Here is a 20,681-nt window from a genome sequence, read left to right as displayed (position 1 = left end):
GAAATGAGACAGCCAGGACTCTGGAATCCAATCGTTAGTCGATTTGGGTCCAGTCTTGTGGATTTCACTATTACATTTTAAACAGCACCCTTAGAAATAAAACTCATCATTGCACATTTGGGAGTCTTGTCACTGGGGTGTTGTTCATCGGCGAGATTCTTTCTGCCTGTCACTTGTTTTACAACACGGCAACACGTGTGTATATTTTCAGCCGTGGGAGTCTAATGCCATAACCAGGCTGATTGTGTACTTTAATGTGGATTTATTATCACTGCAGTGTGAGCTTGAGAGGTTCTGCTTTTGTACGCACGATGTGTACAGCTTCAGCTCACACCTGCTCGTACATTTCCATGACAAGAAACAGTGGAAACAGTTGTCGGGGAGTCCATTAATTAATCTCTTAAAGCTTGGATATCCTGTACACCGGTACATACTGTATATGACCATGCACAGTGTGCAATCATTTTCTTTGCAGTACAATAATTAGGCCTCTGGGGTATCTGGTTATGAATTGTGGCAGAAAGTATGCTGGGGTAATTCGCAATACGAACATCTTTAAACATCGTTTTGCATTGTTTGTTTACTTCCTAATACGTCATCATGCCTGCCTTTACATGATGTCACATCCCATTACGTCACATCCTATTGCGTCGCACCCTGTCCGTCATATAAATGCTCTCCCAGTCCGCGTTTCTTCCTTTTTCCTTTCTCTCCCTCCTCGGCCCGACACCCCACGATGCCCCTGCTGTCTACAAGATTAAACTAACTTATTCTGTTCAACACCTGGCTTCCTGCTGATTGCAACATCCCACTTCCAACACCCTGAGAAGCCATGAACCAGGAACGAACGATCACTATTAACCCATTAAAGTACATATTTGGTTCTTACGAGTCCATACTGGAAAATGTCTACTGTATATCTTAAATCATTCACTGCCAGATGTGCAAAAATGCGTCCACTGCAGTGTCAGGGTTTTTGTCACTGTCAGTTGAATTCCAGGACACACAGAATATTGCGTTTTAGGACTATTTAAACATTCAATGCAGCGTAAGAAACCTTAAACTCTCTTTTTTTCAACAGAAAAAAGAGTTAATTCTTCAATTATATGGGTCTGGAGTTATATGAGCTTGAAATCAGGGTGGCTGTCCAAAACACAATGCAATACATACATATTGGTTTATATAGCGATTTAATAATAGCTGAAGCTGGAACAAAGCTCTAACTTGAAAAAAGGGAAATGCTCCCCCCTTGTGGAAGGGAAAAAAACCTTGCCAGAGGCCATGGCCAGCGCTTTATCGGCACCCAAGCATGAAAAACCAAAACCCCAACAAATGCAGGAATGGCGCTCTACGTCATATCTTCAATTCCCGAATAAATTCATAAATCGCAGTGAATGAATTAAAAATGACAGCCATTATTATAATTTACCTAGAATGACATGCTGACTGACAAATCACTTGTACAAGTACATTTTTGTAGTTAGAAATAATACTAACAGTTATTATGTCGTCTAAAACTAGATTAGTTCACATTAGTTCCTCTCCTCTTTCATCAAGAACTGCTTCATGTCACAAAGAGGGTACAGGAAATGCTGACGAATGAATGACTCTCTGTGTCTTTGTGTTGTCATATTATTTGTTATTTAGTTTTTTTTAACTTCAAGATGGCGCCGCGAGAGTGACTGCCTTTCCAGCAGCTTCTATATTTTGTTTTTCTACTTCTGCTGTGGTATGTAAATTTCTCCACTGTGAGACGAATAAAGGTACATCCAAAAGACAATTTAGGTTGTGGAGATTTGGGATTAACTCCCTGGGAAAAAAGGTTTTCAGCCTACCTTTTGGTTTCTCACTAGCGATGTAATAATAATAATAATACATTTAATTTCTAAGCACCTCTTGAATTCATAACTATGGTGCTGTGTTACTTCCGGGTAGAGTGAACACTGGCGCGAATGTCTGCCGCTGCTCACCCACACAAAAAAAAGTTCTTATCCCGTGACTGTAAAGTGTCCTTGAGAGTTTTGAAAGGCGCTTAGACATTAAATGTACCATCAAAGTTGTCTCCTTCAATCTTAAAACTTGGAAGCATACCTGAAAAAAGCAACCACAATTTAACTTGGAGTTCAACAGTGTGAGTACTGGTTGGTTTGACATCACGTTACATAATTTGTATGTGTGAAATTTAAAAATTAGTGACTGCCAAAGAGAATAGTGAGTGTGCATCTCAGGCTCCCCCACACAAGGAGCAGAAGCCAAGAAACAATAGATGGCCGAGTGGACTTCCCGCAGTGCCATAAAAACCACATGAGCAGAACTGAGCACTGACAATAAAGATATAAAAATGGAATCGATGGGAGTGCTTTAACATTTCCTATCCCATTGACGGATTATTTCGAAAAGGATGAAAAAACAGGTCAACAAAGGGAAGCGCCCCTACTACGCTCTTGGAATGATTGGATTGAAAGTCGAGGCTGTTTAAGCGTTTATAAGGAGCGGAATGAAACGGCTAATGTCACTGTCCGACATCCTGCAGATGCCTGGAAAGCGACCAGCTCCACATGCAGATTCCTATAATCTAAGTCATTATGAGACGTAAATGAAAAGTAAGTGCAACCACCTTAAACGAACAAAGTGATTTCACAGATCACTGATGCCCTTTTCTGGAGATGGCAAATTAATGACACCGCCATCATTTATATATATATATATATATATATTTTTTTTTTGCCTTCCTCAAGTACTCCTGAGCACAATTGCACAGATCATAAGGGCTTCGCCATCAACAAGGTGAAATTGTTTTCCTGCCTTCGCATGGTAAGTAAAGTGGATGGCGGAATAGATAATGGGATTCAGTTAATTGTAAATTAACAGAACCTTGTTAATAGGATTCTGTTAATTAATCAATAAGGAAATAAATCTTAAATTAACTCCCCTTTTTCTCCACACCCCACACCCTCCAACCCCTTTTGCCGTGCCTGTCGAACGATGTCGCCGGATAATTACCAGCCGCCTTTAATTGCTAAGAATTTAATCTGTAGCTCATCATTAATCAAAATGACCATCATGGAGGCAGATTGGCTTCACGCTCACGTCTTCACTGGCAGGTAGACTTATTAAAACAGAACTAAGTAAACAAAGGATCTGAGTTGTAAATGATAAAATGCAATATAATAACGGTGTTTTCTCTCTGTCTCGTATAGCATTTTATTTTAAACATGAAATCATTTGTGAAAGTAATTAAGTCATTCGCTGCCATTCACGAATTTAGTCGGGAATTGAAAATATGACAGAGAGCGGCATTCCCGAATTTGTTCGCGTTTTGTTTTTTCATGCTTGGATAACGATAAAGTGCTAGCCATGGCCTTTGGCAATGTGTTTTCTTTTTCACAAGGGGGCAGCATTTTCCTTTTTTCCATGTTCACGCTTTGTTCCAGCTTCAGCTGTTTTTAAAGCTATATAAACCAATATGTATGTTTTGTATTTTGTACAGCCGCCCACATTTCAAGTACAGATAACTCCAGAGCCATTAACTTTTTTTTCTGAAGAGAGAAGAGAGTCATTACATTTGTTATTTGTTACTTTAAAGTAAATGCAGAATTAGCATCTGTTATTACTTGTCACTCTCTGCTAATTAAATTATAAACGACAACTGATGCCCAAGGGTCACAATAGTCATGAGTCAAAATGGCTGCCGTCATTTAGGGAAAAGTTCCCATTTATCTCTTCGCTACTCTTTATCAGATTTCTTTTTTCAGAGTTAAATAAAAACAAAAAATAACAACAAAAAAGACACTAGCTTACATATTATCTTAAGTAGATGCAAACATCACGAGTATGCTTGCTAGCTAACGTAAATACAGTTATACACAGACCTAAAAGAGGAATGAACTCTGCATTGGTTGTTGTACTGAACTGTAAACTAATTCAAGTCAGTGGTTTATAGAGTAACTTGATATCTCTCATTATGGTCACAATTTTTATTTAATGTCTATCCATTTGAACAATATATCAGCATCCAAATATACAACCGGCTTAATAAAATTAAAACCTTAGCGTGTCATCCAATATCCTCTACGCCTCCAGAAGAGCTGCACAAGACAAATACTACCTAGACCTAGACCCATACACATTAGCATAGCCTTGTACATGTTAGCTATGAGAGTCGACTAAGCTAGGTATACAAAAGCGTTAAACCTGCTTGAGAAGGCAAAAACGTTTAGTTGTCTGACAGTCGCAGAGTGTGTTGTATTTTATGTCTTTAATGAGTCATTTTGTTGTTGTTGTACTTCTCTTAAAGTCATGATGTGAGGAATATTGTATATAATGTACTGGGGATCACCCCACACCAAACAACAGTTTCCAATCCATTGGACCTTAAAGGACAACTGACGTCTCTGGACAAGTTGTGTCCATAATTTGTAAAATGGCTTGAAATGACTTCTACTGAGCGTATTTTACAAAGATTCCACCGCATATAGCTATATTTTAAGTTTTAAGACTTGCGCAGAATATTCAGGAAGTCTTGTTTTTGAGTTGGTGACGAGTGCTCACGTTACGTCATGAAATGACTCCCCCCCCTGACGGACAAAAAGACACATTGTAGCAGTCCTTCATCACGTCAATGTATTTTGCTGTACTGTTTGTATGAAAACCTTGATGTTGCACCCAAAAGCCGCCAGAAGAGGGTGTCCAAGCTTCATGGAAGGAATTTATCAGCCTGTGGAAACGGGCTGATTCATTCCTCACGGGAGCTGGTCGCCATTTTTGGGTGCGACATTTCCCCCCCCCCCCCCCCCCCCGTTTTTCTCAAAATGACAGGGAAAAAAATCTTTAATCGATTGCAAACTTGTATGCTTTCCTCTTCAGAACTATTTGAATCATATTCATAACTGGATGTGTAACAAGAAAGCATATTCTCTGAATCTGAAGCCATTGTTTTGATTTTTCAGCAATGCAAGACGTCTTGCCGTGACGTCACAAACTGGGGGCGGGACTTTCTGAAAATGCCCAATTCGCAGTTCAATTTTTTGCAGATTTTGGACACTTTAAGTCATTTTTATTGGTGTTTTGCATTTGAATAAAAATATCATACTGCATGTTTTGGATATTTTAGATGCTATAAAACGTTTTTCTGATGTCAGTTACGAAACAAAGAAGTGACGTCGGTTGTCCTTTAAAAGTGGGTTGTAAAAATGACTACGAGCTTCGAGTGTCGTTTGGATGACTTTACTCCGTCAATACACAAGAGCTAATTTATGAAGACACGCCTTTAGGATGTTATTGAAGAAGCAATCGCAATTCACATGAATTACTGCAAGTGTGCACTATCCATGATGTCGCTACTTGGGTTAACTCTGTGAATCTGCATCAATACAGTCGAATGTCGCTTTGCAACAGTTGCAAGGCGTGAAGTTTCAACTCCCTTCTCATCTCAAGGCCCGAGCTCTTGTTGTTTTCGCTTCTGTTGCCAGCCTGCCACTTTAAATGAGTGTTTTATTTTACACCGGCACATACAGAGATGTGAGGGGTGGAAGTTTGGCCCCCTGTGTCATATTAGCTGAAACTATAAAAGAAGAATCATGTGAGCACAGTATACAAAATTCCGTTTTGATTGAAGCTGTCAGGCAGGTATTGATTTGAAGTGGACATATGATGTCAAATTGAATTTTTAATGGCTTGTGTACAAATGCTTGGCTGTCTGAAGAGTCTACATGCGCATTCAGTGTGAAATTGAACAAAGACGTACAAATCCAATGAAGTCAAGAGCCATACTGTCAAAAATGGGATGGATCAATTCAGCATAAACAGAATGTTTTTTATAGGCCCCAAACTTGTCCTACCACATAGGAAGCGTTTTGCCAGTTACCTAGAGGGATGACTGTGTGTGTGTGTGTATATATGTGCGTGCGAGTGTTTTGCTCCAAAAGTTTTGTCTAACAAGAGTCCCAATGACAGTTGAGCCTCTTTTGGGAATTCCACTTGGAAGCCTCAGGCTTATTGAAAGTCTTCCCGGGAGAGGGAGACATGGAGGGCACACACTGTCGTCCAATTCAATGTAAAAAACTGGCACTTTTTTTTAATGCAATGTAAAGTTGATTCCTGCAGAAATTTAATGGCTGTTTCCTCACCTGCCGCATGCTGGATTTGACTCTGGTTCATGGTAAAATGAATCGTGAGCGTTTTGTTTCGGTTACCGTATTTTCCGGTGTATAAGGCGCACCCCCAATGAATGGTGTATTTTCAAACCTTTTCCATATACGTATAAGGCGCTCCGGATTATAAGGCGCAACTTCAATGAATTAAAAAATAACCTACATAAATATGCAATGCAGGGTAAGAAACCTTAGACTCTTTTCTTTCATCAAAAAAAAAGAGTTCATCCCTAAGTTATACAGGTCTGGAGTTATCTGAGCTTGAAATGGGGGCGGCTGTACAAAACAGAATACAATACATACATATTGATTTTTATAGAGCTTTATCAACAGCTGAAGCTGGAACAAAGCGTTAACATGGAAAAAAGGGAAATGCTTCCCCATTGTGGAAAAGAAAAACATTGCCAGAGGCCATGGCCAGCACTTTATCGGCACCCAAGCATGAAAGAAAACCAGAACGAATATGGGAATGGCGCCCTACGTCATATTTTTCATTCCGGAATAAATTTGTGAATGGCAGTGAATGAGTTAATGACATGCATTTTTTTCTATCTAATGTATCTAATATCTGAGTATAATCCATCCAGTGGCAGCGAGTGGAAGCAAGTTGAGGCTGTCATACAATTTCACGCGGTGCATCTCTGTGAATGAATACATCTTGAATTATTAAAACAACACAATTAAATGTAGATAGCCACCTCGCTTTTTTATTGATATTGCAGCCTTAATAAGGCCAACAAAAAGCACTATGCCGAATTGTAATTACCATTTAATGAGCCGAGAACCTAAGCAGAGGCAGACAATTACGGGAAATAGCCACCAGGCAAAAATCAAGTATTCAACTTCTCGCTACGCACACCTTCACTTCACTCTTTGTAAAATCTACATGTGCCAAGACAAAGTGTTATAAGACAAGGCGAGGAGGCACTTCCCTCAAGCGTTTGTCCATAAAGTCGTCGCTCCTCACACAGTCAGAAGAAGAAGAATAAAATATCAACAACACCATCTCACGAAGATAAATAATGCATTGTTTGGAGCTGGAGAAAGCCGCCGTGACATCACAGAAACACTGCAGTTTGTTCTTACTCGAGAACTACACCCAGACTGTTTTCGCACTTCTGTCAAGAGTTCACGTGAAAAAAAAAAAGATTTGTGTGACCGAGTGTGTGTTATTAATATTAAATATTTTTGGGATAGTGTACACTGCAGCCAAAGCATCTTGCCGGTTTTACTTTAATACAAAAATAATGAAAAATTAAAAAATGAAAAAATAAGTCACCTTTAACCTACTTTGGTCAGTTATTGACCAAGCTCATTGGTTCAATATTTTACCCTATCCTGATTTTAAGATAGAATTAATAACAACGTGCTTACCTTGTTGCTCTAACCCACCTCGCAGCAATAAATGTTTTCTCAACTATAAGTGTGTTTCCCAACTATAAGTGCGTTTTTTTTACAGTGTGAATTAAAAAAATTGAAATTAACACATAAACATGTGTCCAATCCAAATTGGCTCAAATTCCAGGACCCACAGAATATTGAGTTTTAGGACTACATAAACATTCAAAGCAGCGCAAGAAACCTTAGTCTGTATTCCTTCATCAGAAGAAAATAGTTAATCCCTAAATTATATGGGTCTGGAGTGATATGAGATTGAAATGAGGGTGGTTGTCCAAAATACAATGCAATACATAAACATCGGTTTATATAGCGCTTTAACAACAGCTGAAGCTGGAACAAACCGCTAACATGGAGAAAAAAAAGGGAGATGCTACCCCCTTGTGCAAGGGAAAAAACATGCCAGAGGCCATGCTTTATCGGCACCCAAACAAGAAAAAAACGAACACATTTGTCTTGCTAACATATTCTCCGAAGAAGAAGCAACTTACCTATTTTCAGGGATGACCTCTGACAATTTTTGGCAACTTTTTCCCAAGCAGTATTAGCCATCCAAGCCAACTTTTTCTCAGAATATTACATGAAATTTCCTTCAACGCCAATACACTGAAAAATGATCATCCTCTTCAACCTTGTTACCCAAATCCACAGCTAGCCAGGAAGTAATTTAATAAAACACACCGGTGGGTTCTATTTTCAAAAATGGATATGTAGATGACCTTTGACCTCCTCTTCCCCATTCACTGCCAGATGATGTGCAAAAATGTGTCCACTCCAGTGCCAGGGTTTTTGTCATTTTCAGGACAGTTTAAGAACTATATAAACATTCAAGTCAGCATTAGGAAACCTTAGACTCTCCTCTTTCATCAGGAAAAGATGAGTAAATTCCGAAGTTGTATGGGTCTGGAGTTATCTGAGCTTGAAATGGGGGCGGCTGTGCAAAATACAATACATAGATATTGATTTACTGCATATAGCGTTTTGACAACAGCTGAAGCCTAAACAAAGCGCTGACATGGACAAAAGACAAATGTTGCCCCCAAACCAAACCCCGAACAAATTTGGGCGCTCCACGTTACGCTTTTCAACTCCCCCCCAAAAAATAGGGGATGGCAGCGAATGAGTAAAAACGGATAATTCTGTTTTAACTATTGCAAAGAAAAGCCTGTATGTCAACCGTTGTGGAGAAAAAGTAGAATCGTGCGTGCGTTGAGAACCGAGCACTTTGTCTCCGGAGTTGCACAGGAAGACATAATGGATGCAGTTTCCTCCGCATGCCGTAAAGATGACATTCACTCACTTTGACTGCAGCCGTCGAAAAAGCAGGCAAGCGTTCTCCAGGGAGGGCGAGGGGGGACCATCACGTGGGAGCTCTCGGCTCTCGAGCTGCTTGGTGACCCTCTTCGCGACACTAATGTTCATTACCGGCTAATGTGAGCCAAAGTCGCCCAGATGGCGCCGCTTGTTATTTGTCACCGCAGGCATCGCGACCTGTAAATAAGACCGCTTGTCAAAAAAGTGGTGTCAGCAGCCATTCTCTTTTGCCCATTTTTATTGTATTTTTTAAAAAGCAGCTGAGAAATAAAATGACATGAGTTTCAAACATCGTAAACACCACGGCACCAGCGGGTCCAACATGAAGTGGACCCTTAGAAGTAGCGCAATAAGCTCGATTAAGCGGATAATGATGACACAACGGCTGCTTAAAATGACAGCAGAGAAGATCTGCGAGAATTAGACTTCTGGCGCCAGTAAAGTTTGTGGCCTCATCATTTTTGATCACGCTCACTTTGACACTTCACTGCAGGCAAAAAGACACACACTCGGAAGTTGACTCCATTAAAAAGGGTTCGGTTCAAGCCACTAGTGTGACGTTCTTGAGATGTGACCAAAGGATTCAGAAATGAGGATTTTGTCATAAAAGCGCTATTTGTCGGATTGATTTATTACTGCAAATTGAAATGGTCCAATTTAACTGCTACAATGAGCATATGATGTAATGGCATTGTATTTAATTGTACAGACGCTCCCCAACTTACGAACATTCGAGTTACGAATAACGGTACATACGAACATTTTTGCGGGTACACTCTGTGGAAAAATGTTCCGACAGAGATGCCGTGAGTTAGATTTTATATTGCGTGCCTTTTTCCTGCCGAGCTTGCTTGCGATTGGCTGCGTACTGTGCTTCATGCACACTTACAATATTTTTAAAAGCAGACATTTATTACATTGATTGTAATGGGGAATGTTTCGGTTTTCGACCAAATCAGTTTTTTGAACAGGTTTCTGGCACGGATTATGGTCGAAAACTGAGGTTTGACTGATTTGAGATTTCTTTTTTGTGTGTGTGTGTCTTGACGGCAACAGGACTACAACTTTCACACATTATTAACTACCCACCTTTGACTTAAATGTTGTGACTTTTGTTACTTAAACCACAAACTATGATTTCCTTCCTCCAACATGACAACGTATTTTCTTATCATTCTTGGCCACAATATGCCTTCCTCAAGTATGCATTGTCTCAAGCATTTTTTTTGACACTCACCTTTAATATATAAATTCTGCACCGGCGCACGATGCTCCTGGTGGAAAAATCCTTCTGGAGACAGGTCTGCGTTTATTTACACAGTCCTAATGTTGCATAATGCGCCTTGACAGGGTAGGGTGGAACGACGACACACACAACCCGCAGCTACGACAAGACAACTTGAAGAGAAGGGAAAAGAAAGCACAAGAAAAACAAGTCAGCCAGTAAACATTGAAACACGCATGACAGGAAGGCAACACGACGGCAGCTACGCATGGTGAACCGAAGCCGGGAATGGAACATTTAGTCAAAAATATAAGCGCAAAAAAAAGAAAAAAAAAAGCACAAACAAAAAAATATATATATAATTTAAAAAACAAAGGAAACACTTGCTGTCTGTAACCCAAACTCAGTCTTGTATTTTAACATGCTCAAAGTATTTAGTTTCTATACTTAAATACATTTCTGAAAGATCTGTACTTCATTTCTTTTCGTCAATGGATGCTACAGCTTTGTGTTTGCTTTCAATATTTAGCTTGTAGCAGACGTGCACATTTCACCATGATGCCCCTGATTCACTGGTGAAAAGGACACTTTGTTGCATGAAGCAGTTCTACATGAAAAAGGAGAGGATCAAAGAGGGTGCAGAAAGTGTTTAGGATTGAATAACCGTCTGAGTCTTTTTTGTTGTGTCACATTATTTGTTATTTTGTTTTTGTTTATTTTGTTGTTTTGACTTCAAGGTGGAGCCACGAGACTGCCTGCGTTTACAGCAGCTCCTGTATTTTGTTTTACTACTTCTTTCTTTCCTTTCCTCTTCCTTTCATCACTTTGTTGCTGTGAAATGTAAATGTCTCCACTGCGAGACGAATACAAGACTAACCCAACCCAATCCAACCACTATTATTATTGTTATTATTATTACTATTAGTAGTAGTAGTAGTAGTAGTAGTAGTAGTAGTAGTATTGCATCTTTTTTCTATTAATTTATGTATTTATTTATTATGATCCAAGCTCATTGGACTTGCCATCTTTGTTGCACATTTTCTAACATCTCTGAGGACTATTTTTCCTAAATAAAACTAAAAAATAAAAAATGAAAATAGAAAGTGACGAGCAAAACGCCAAGCAATGTTTTGGTTGTTATTAGAGACTTGTAGAGACTTTGTGACTGTGATATCAGATGAAAAACATCCAGCAGAGCGTTGCCAATTGCGCTCTTTCAACACCAGTTATCGTTTCTTCAAGAGTGAAAACTCAGTGACCTTTATGCTGCGCACTGCTTTGTTGTTGTTGTCAGTGAGAATAAAATCCAGTCGTTTTCATTTCGGTCCTCACAGTAGAAAGAAAAAAAAAGAGGGGAGTAACTATATGGCGCTATGTTTGGTAGCGGGAGTTGTGTTTTTGGTGTCCCGGCCTTGGCGCAGGTTTGAGGTCTGATTAAATGTCACTCTGTTGGCACTTGAATGATGTGTTAGGAGGATGAGACCACATTTTCTTGCCGTGTTGAACACATTTTCGGCGTGGGAAGTCTGGGCTTGAAGCTTTGAGATATTACGAGCGCTTCTGAAGCATTTGAAGCGCTCTTGGCCCGTTAGGAAGGAGAATAGCATCTCTGACGTGACCGCAAATAGTCCAGCTCACAAACAAAGACCTCTGACTCTGTCCAAGAGTAGTTTGGGATTTCAGGTTACTCAAATAGGTGCACCGATGTCTAGAAATACAATATGAATCTGATTCTGATAAGGCCACAAATTAATGTTTAACCATCAATTCATCCATTTACCAGACCACTTAAACCTCATTCGGGTCACGGGGGGTGGAGCCTATCCCAGTCGTCTTCGGGCACCAGGCTGAATTGGTTGCCAGCCAATCACAGGGCAGACAAAGACAAACAACCATCCACATTCACACTCACAACTACGGACAATTTTGAGTGTTCAATCTGCCTGCCATGCGTGTTTTGGGAATGTTGGAGGAAACCGGAGGACCCGGAGAAAACACATGCAGGCCCGGTCCAGACATGGCCGTGCCGGCACCGCCATGTCTGGACAGTAGAAATATATATATAGGGCCTAAACTACCAGTAAGACTTTAGTTTGCTGACGAAGTTTCTTGGATAAGAAGCGAAACATCCGACACCTTCAAAGAACTACAGATGACGGCTGAAGAAACCTTTTCATCGATGGACCACTCCTGTATGACTGAGAGCTTACACAGACGTGTGTGAGAGTCAGAAAGTGAGAGCAAAAATCTCAGTGTTATTGATTAGACTTGACAAATTGATATTTCGGTACAGAGTTTAGAAATGATCATGGAAGTTGACATACATGATTTGCTTTGGCGGGCGATATAAAATGACGTGGTGGGCCAGATTTGGCCCCTGGTCCTCGAGTTTGACACCAGTGACATAGATGAAAACAAAGTAAAATGGCGCCCCCTTTATGGTTAGTTTTCAAATTATTTTGAAGTATTGTTTTGTAAAAAAAATAGTTGTTCCACTTTGTTTGCAGTTACAGAGAAAAGAGCAGTCAAGGTTAATCTCCTTTTTTTTGTCAGTCTGACACCGTCACATGCGCGTCTAGGTGAGCATCCGACGAGCACAACGCAATCAACGCCGCATTAATTACTTTGCGATTATATTTCCTGTGACAACACCTTCCTTGCTCTCGGGTCCTTTCCTGAAACCACAGAAGGCTTACGATCACCCCCACTCGCTAGCCACTTGACGATAAACTCGCCTGTTTAATCTAGACAGCATCCCGTCGAGCCTCGTGTCAACTGATGTGACTGCGCTAACACGCCCGAGCTAATCCTCCTATCAGTATCGCAGCATGACGGCAATAGCCAGGTACTTTGATGCAATTACCCAACTTAAATGAGGAAACTTGTGTCATCTTGATAAAAGACTGGCAAATTCTAGGACAAACATCTCTGCATGTTCTCTGCAGGAAAACCTGGTCGGGGGCAAGCGAGGTGAAATGACACTCAAGCGTTTGCGTTTCAGAGCGCCAATTGTTTTCCAGATTGGCCTTCCGTCAAAACGTGACTCATCTGAAGAAAAAATGCAAAAGTGAAGCTCCGGACGAGCCAGGAGATGCGCTGCCAGTTTCTCCAGTCCTTCCGTCGTGTTGTGCGAGGAGCCTAATGGAGGTTTTGTTTGCTTAATTCAATTAAAAGCGGGTGCATCACCGCGAATAAACTAATTAGCGAGCGCCCATTTGTTGACACGGCAACGGCATTTCGGCCTGTTTTCACATTAGTCCCATTTAGTCCCTTTTAGTTGAATTTGAGATCATTTTCACCCTTCTATTGGCCAAGTCTGACGACGGTTGTTGAACTTTGGCTGTGCGAGAAATATGAATTCTTTGTTCCATCCAATTTTTTTCTGATCGGGTGGGTTGCTGGAGCCCATCTAGCCTCACAATCACATTCAGAGACAAGACGGAGTGTTCAATAAGCCCACCATGCATTCTTTTGGAATGTCCATTGAAAAGCCATTGAAGCACGTGGAGAAAACCTCACACAGGAGGTCTGGAGCTGGAATCTACACTGTGATAATCCAATGGGCCGCACTCTCTATCTATCTATCTGTCTCACTGTGTCTTTCAGTCTGTCTATCTCATTCTGTGTCTCTCATTCTCTCTCTCATGCTCTCTCTCATTCTTTCTCTCATTTTCATTTACTTTTGTTACTTCGGGGATGAGGGAACGCTGGCGCATGTGGCTGCTGCTGCTCACTTGCAGAAAAAATATCCTGTGACTGTAAAGTGTCCTTGAGAGTTTTGAAAGGCGCTTATAAATGAAGTATTATTATTATTATTATTATTATTATTATTATTATTATCTGATCATTATGTAAGATTTCTGGCAACTATAGCGCTTTAAGGGCAAATACATTGTCATGAGAATTATACAAATCATCATTAAAAAGTGAGTCCGCGAAACAATAGGTAAGCAATTTTGCTTTTTTGGAGGACAACAAGAAAGCATCATGTGTCAGGAAATGCTCCATGTTCATCTTAGCAGGACGCATGGTAATTGTTTAAATGCTCCAAGTTTAAAAAGTCGATCGGCAGACACCTTGTTATTATTTCCCCTGTCAGTTAAGGTGCGATTGGCTTTGAAAGATTCATGAGTAAAGTTTGCGTGTTTAATAATTCAGAGATGAACCTTTGAGAACGCTGCACCGCGGGCTGAGTGCACTCTGAAACGACTGCATTTCTGCTTTGCGTCTTGGATCGCCACGTCGAAGAATTCCATTTCTGCACAATTGCAAGGACTTCTTTTGACTTTTTTTTCTCTGGTGCATTTGGGCTTTTAGTACAATTGCAAAACGGAAAAGGAATGCTATTTTTCTCTGACTGACATTTGATTTATCCTTCTGGATGCTTTTAATATTAAGGGTATTCCATCATTAATGCTTACAAGATCACATAAAACAAAAATTGAAACATTTGGCCAAACATTGTAAGATTTTTTGTGTGTGTGTACTAAGTTCTTTTTGTCGAATATTTGTTACGTTCATTATCAAGTGCAACTTTAATTATTATTAATTAAGGTTGCCATGTTTCAGGCCAGAAACGGACAATTACAGTTGATTTGTTCAGATAATTTTAGACATAATTTATTTATGTATTTATTTATTTGTGTGTCTGGTTGTTTGTTTGTTTGTTTGTTTGTTTCTTTGTTTGTTTGTTTGTTTGTTTGTCTGTCTTTATTTATTCAATCATTCACCTGGTGTCTGTTCATTTATTTGTTTGCCTGTTATTTTGCCTATTTCTTTATTTGCTTTTTATTTATGCATTTATTTGTTTACCATTTATTTATATATTTATATATTCATTTATTCACTTATTATTTAGTCATTTATTCTGAATTTTCATTTATTGTTTTGTTATTTGTATATTCATTTTTAGTTTATTTATTAATTTGTTTATTTATTCAGTTTTGATTTATTTATTCACTTTTTTTTATTTATTTATTTATTTATTTATTTATTTATTTGTTTGTTTGTTTATTCACTTATCATTTACTTATATATTATAGATGTATTTACTTATGTATTATTTAGTTTTATTTTATTTTTTTGGTGGTGGTTTGTTTCTTTTTAAAACAAAACTCATTTTTCTGTTTCAAAAAATTATAAATCGCTCCGTGGAAACTGCCAACACGGGAAGCTTGGATGGAATGACTGGTCAGAATTGAGAAAAGCATCTGGAGGTTTGTCGCGGTGCAAATGTCAAAGGTCGTCACGGAACGGCGCAGGACATTCAGGGACTTTTCGAAGGGGAAACTGAGGACATCTAGCCGGCCTTCCAACAGCATTTGCGGCCCTGGGGGGAGCGAAGGGAAGGGATTGCTCCAATTACAGTCAACCTAATGCGCCACAGTCGCCCAAGTGACACAACGCTCGAGTGGAGAGGGCAACAGACTTCTTTAATATAGCACATTAGGTTCGGATTGGGCATTCTCAAACGCCACAATCCAAAACTGATTTTTTTTTTCTTAATCCAGAAATTCTGTCGCTAAAATTATTTTCTGTATTTATTCCAAATGATTTCCTTGATGTGGATATTTTTCCCCCCTCAACTTTGACGATTCTGCCACAATTGCAGTATATCCTGACTATTGCTTTTACAAGTTTGACGGACATGGCAGCGGCAATTAGGGGGGTTTAGTGAAAGGTCATATGGTGAGCAAATCGATCTCTAGCAGTTGTTTTCGAGGCCCTATCTTCAGGGTTGGAGCCCAGGAATCACCAAGTAACATCACTCATCGGTCCCGGACGTCTGCTTCAGACTTGCTGTTCAATTTCAAGCTTGGGTTCTTGACACCTTTTTTTGTGTGTCCTGTTACCTTAGACAAGTTCACTCAATTTGTTATTCATGATAAAAATGATTTATAGAACTGGAGTTTTCCATCTTTACTGCAGTAGTGCTGCTTTTAAATCTTTGCTTTAGCCTGTTTTGCATTATTCCTTTTTTTTGGCTGATAATTCATCATCGTGGGACTGCAGCCTGAGTTGACCGCTAGCTCCGAAAGCTTGATGGACAGAGTGGAGGTATCTAAAAGGGTTTAAGGAAAGGTCACCTGCAACCAAAATCAATCTCAGCCAATTGTTTCTAACCCGTATTTTCAACGCCTACCCCATGAATCTCCAGGCAGCCGAGAGTTTATGCTTGGATTGGGGCCTAAATTAGCAGAGACAAGTACGGCATACCGAGTCTTGAGCGTCGGGAATCACCTTGTTAATTGAGAGGGGCACTTGAGAGATTGACTAATTGATCAAGGCCTTAGCCGAGCTGGATTATTCATTGGTACAGCAGCGCGGCGGGAGAAGCCTTGTCAACGATGATTCATGTGTCTCCTCAAGAGTAGATCTCGGCGGTGTCTTTTGTTCAAAGATGGCGAGGGCCTGGGAGCACCCCCGCACCCACTTTTGCCTCTCCCTCTCAATCAGACTTTGAACAAAAAGTGAGGATACTGTTGATAGCTTGCCACAAATGATGCAGTGTCGGGTGTCGGTTAGGGTGACCCTCCCTCCCTCTCCGAGGGGCCACCCAGGTCCTCCAAGCATTGCCATTGCCCGGACACCGGCGAGATGTATTGCAGTGCCGTAATGGAGGCAGGCCGGGACCATGAGTCGAAGCGGGGAAATGTCTCCATCACACAGATCGCGCCCCAGTGTGTCATTGTCTGGGAGAAGCGAAATGTGTTGGTGTTGTGCCGAGGATTATAAATGAAAGACGGGGAGTTGGGATGACGTGTTTGGGATGACTGAAGCGCTGGGTATAGATTGGAGAAGATGATGGAGGAGGAAAAATAGTTGGGCAGGAAAGTAGTTGAGGCTAAGATAGATTCATGAAACTTAAAAAAAATAGTCATTTGTTGACTAAATACATTCAAATTGGAAAATCCCCATAATACTTACGAACGGAATTCATTTCATAGCCAAACAATGTGGGACAGCATTTTTCAAAGCCCAGTTTTGTTCAGTGGAGATGTCGGCGCTGTTGAATAGTCTGCATTGGTTTTACTGAATGGATGGGCGTTGAAGTTGAAGATCAAGAGAGGTGAGAACCGGCGCGTAGCACACATGTTTATTTGGAACTGAAAGATGCCGCTTGGAAATGAAATGGATTTACATGGAACAAGAGAAGTGAACCAACAATCTTGTTTTCGTTAATTGTTGCTGCAACTTCTTGTTGACTTTGAAACTGCACATTTTGAGCATGACGTTCCTGATCCACGATGAAAGGACACTTTGATTCTCCTTTCATCTCAAATTGCTTTAAATGACAAAGCGAGAAAAATAGTCTAAATTGCACGACTGTCCCAGTTTTGGATTGGATTGGATTGGATTCGCCTTTATTAGTCTCGCAGTGGAGAAATTTACATTTCACAGCAGCAAGGTTATGAAAACAACAGGAAAGGAAAGAAAGAAGTAGAAAAAAAAATCACAGGAAGTCAAAAGGAGAAAAAATGTTTTTGTTTTGTGTTTATTGTTTTGCTTTATGTTAATAGTTTTGTTAAACGCTTTGTTAGAGTCAGCTGTTGTTAAAGCGCAATATAAATTAACATGTATTGTATTGTATTTTTGAAAATTCAACAAAGCTAAAAGTATATTTGGTGGTTTGAATTTGTGTATTTTTTTGTGTGTAACATATGTTTATGGGGGACCTTATTATGAGCTCGGGTTTTCAACATCAACTCCATCCTGAGAAAGGCTCAACAGAGGATGTACTTCCTGAGGCTGATAAAGAAGCATGGCCTACCACAGGAGGTGCTGTGACATTTCTACACAAAAATGGACAAAATCTGACTACGAGGGGCAGTTAGGACGGTGGAACAAAATCATTGGCACTGCCCTACCAACTCTCGAGGACTTGCACACTGCAAGAATCCAAACAAGGAAGTGGAAAATCCTACTGGACCCTCCGGACCCTGCCCACCACCTTTTCCAGCTCCTCCCCTCAGGCACGCGCTACCATCCATGCGCACCAAGTCCAAGACATTTAAACAGCTTCTCCCCCCAAGCCATTAACTCTCTATACAGTAACCCAAATAGAACTGTATAGTTCCTCCATTTTTTTGATGATATTAGTGCAGCGTGTTCTACCGGAAACAAATTCCTCATGTGTTCTACATACTTGGCAATACGATTCTGATTCTCATTGAACAGGTGTTATAGCGATTTAGCCACTGTAAGAATGTTCCTCACCATGGTCCAAGGTAGGCTATGGGCGTCTGTGTGAATGCTCAGAAAATGAAAGGTAACATAAGCTCATAATGTCCTTAAAGTACCTCACTTTGTTTTGATTTGGTCTTTTTTCTGCATTTAAGACTCCATTCCAAGTGACTATGCAAGCGTGCTTCTTCGGCTTCGAAGAATGATAGCGTCTAGTGTTGGCAATGACGGAGACTTTCGTCCTGTACGGAGCATCAATGTGACACGTTGCAGGATGGAGTGGAGGAGCCAATGCGACTCATTACCGCACTTCGTCCAGGAGTGCGACATCATCAATCAGCTCCTCAGCTTTCCAGATCAATACCATGTCATTACCTGTTGGCGCGCCTCTGTGTACTCGAATAGACAGGAAGGGAGGTGGGGGGGGGGGTCATAGGACTGTCTCTCCTGCCTTATTTATTTATGAGTTTATTTCGGGTCACAGGTGCTGCCAAAATGAACTGGCTTCCAAACTTAAATGAATTTGCACCAAAGGCGAGCAGTTTGAATTCATGTTAACGCTCAAAGGAAACCAATTCCGAGCCACTTCGAAGTGTGCCGAGGTCAGACTCACAAACCAAATAAATAACGACTGTGTCGGTAGGCTCTCAGTCGTACGTGAGGGGCCCATCGATGAAAAGGTTTCAACAGCCGTCATCTGTACATCTATGAAGGTGTCGGATATTTCTCTCATCCGAAGAGCTTCGTCAGTGAACTAAAGTTGTGCTGGCAACTCTGGCCCTATATATACAGGTAACATCCGATTTATGACCGGCCCGAGTTACGACCGCTCGTAATTACGACCACGACCGCCAGCCCTTTTTTTTTATTCTACGGCTACAGCCAGCAACACTGTTGAACTTCGCAGCGTGTTTGCAATGCAATTGGTCAAAAAAAAAGACTCGAGAAGGTCCTTCTCGTTTAGATCTGTCATGTTCCGAACGAGGCAGAGAGCAGCCGACTCATCGGAGCGAAATTGAATGTCTGGATCCCCAAGTAAGCGACAGAGGTCCGTGCAGGATGATTTATTAAGAGACAACACAAAGCGCTGGTCCCAAAAAGAGGACCAGGGGAGTAATCAAAAATGAAGAATACCAAAAACGACGAGTGGGTGGGAGGGGGGGGGGGCAATAGGACACCCGACAATGGCGAAAGCAACTCGCACACGGTGGTGCAGAAACTGAACAATCCCGAAAGGATTGCGGGATATGGGGGAGGCGGGCTCGGACCGAGCACCGAAGATATAGAAAGTCCAGGGTAATACAAAGTACAAATACAAGTTGACAGCGTCCCGTTTGTAACGACCTAAGAATTCTGTTGTATGGTCTATTTTAAACCTTAAAGCACCATGGCGATTTAGTTTCAAACCATCTATTTTTTCGCATAGATTTTAACCTCACCGTGCAGATGTACTGCAGATGGAGGCCCATGAGCATTGTCTCTGCAACGTTGATGAAAAATTTTGTTTTGGCACTGCCACCTCTGTCAATTAGGGATATATATACATAGGGCCAGAGTTACCAGCACAATTTTAGTTCGCTGAGGAAGCTCTTCAGATGAGCAGCGAAACGTCCGACACCTTTAAAGAAGTACAGATGACAACAACAAAATAACAGCCAGACAGAAAACATTTCGAGCTCAGTCACAAAGCAACTTCTTCTTGGCCAATTAACATCTAAATATACTAAGCAGAAAGTTAAGAGAGTGCAATATATTTATCTCGTAATTATCGGATCATTTGAATTTAGAGATGCAGTAAGGCTTGGTGTGAAGAGTTGGTGAAGCCACTCGGGGGAGTGTGGAAAGGCTGATTGTTTGATACACTTCTCGGATTGGATCTCATTTCAACCGACAGGCTACCTACCTTGGCTGCCACAACACTGCACTCTGCTGGTAAACAAACTCCTCCCACTGACACATCAACGTGAAGTGAAATATTTGCATGTGGATCAGCTGGCGTCAATCATCTCCTTTCCCGCGTGTGCCTTTAGAAGAGAAAAGGGGAGAAGAATCTGAAACATAGATTCATCTAGCGTGAATGCCCGCTAGTAACCCGTCACTGTTTGGCGCATCGACAAAGCACAGAGAGCTGATTAGATAATATGACATATTTCTACAAACAGTAGCGCTTTAAAAAAAAAATCTGAACAGGACTGAAGCAATGAAATTCACTGTGAATGCAGTTGATTTGAGAATTGATTATCAGGTCATATGGAATATTTCTTAAAAAAAAGAAAAATCTCCTAAATTCTCTTGAGAATTGTACGAGTTGAGTTCAAAGCCCCCCAAAAGTATTGATTTGTTTTATTTAACTCATTCGCTGCCATTCCCGAATTTATTCGTAAATTGAAAAGTGTGAAGTTGAGGGT

The 20,681-nt window shown here is 40.7% G+C and overlaps 1 long non-coding RNA gene across 1 annotated transcript in view; it reads right to left on the bottom strand.

Moving 5' to 3' along the window:
* LOC148885587 (uncharacterized) overlaps positions 1–20,299 on the bottom strand; it is a 211,235-nt gene extending 190,936 nt beyond the window's left edge. The window contains exons 1-3 of the long non-coding RNA XR_016118099.1: positions 20,177–20,299; positions 10,102–10,262; positions 8,851–9,041 (exon numbers count right to left, since the gene is read on the bottom strand). This is a non-coding gene — a long non-coding RNA (uncharacterized LOC148885587). The remainder of the gene's footprint in view (positions 1–8,850; positions 9,042–10,101; positions 10,263–20,176) is intronic.
* Between the last annotated feature and the right edge of the window lie 382 nt (positions 20,300–20,681).

The sequence above is a fragment of the Hippocampus bargibanti genome, linkage group LG17, assembly GCF_051943395.1.
Source record: "Hippocampus bargibanti isolate YZ-2025 linkage group LG17, ASM5194339v1, whole genome shotgun sequence".
In the NCBI taxonomy this organism is placed as follows: Eukaryota; Metazoa; Chordata; class Actinopteri; order Syngnathiformes; family Syngnathidae; genus Hippocampus; species Hippocampus bargibanti.
The sequence above is the reverse complement of the archived record's forward strand: the minus strand, read 5'-3'. Positions and strand labels throughout refer to the sequence as shown.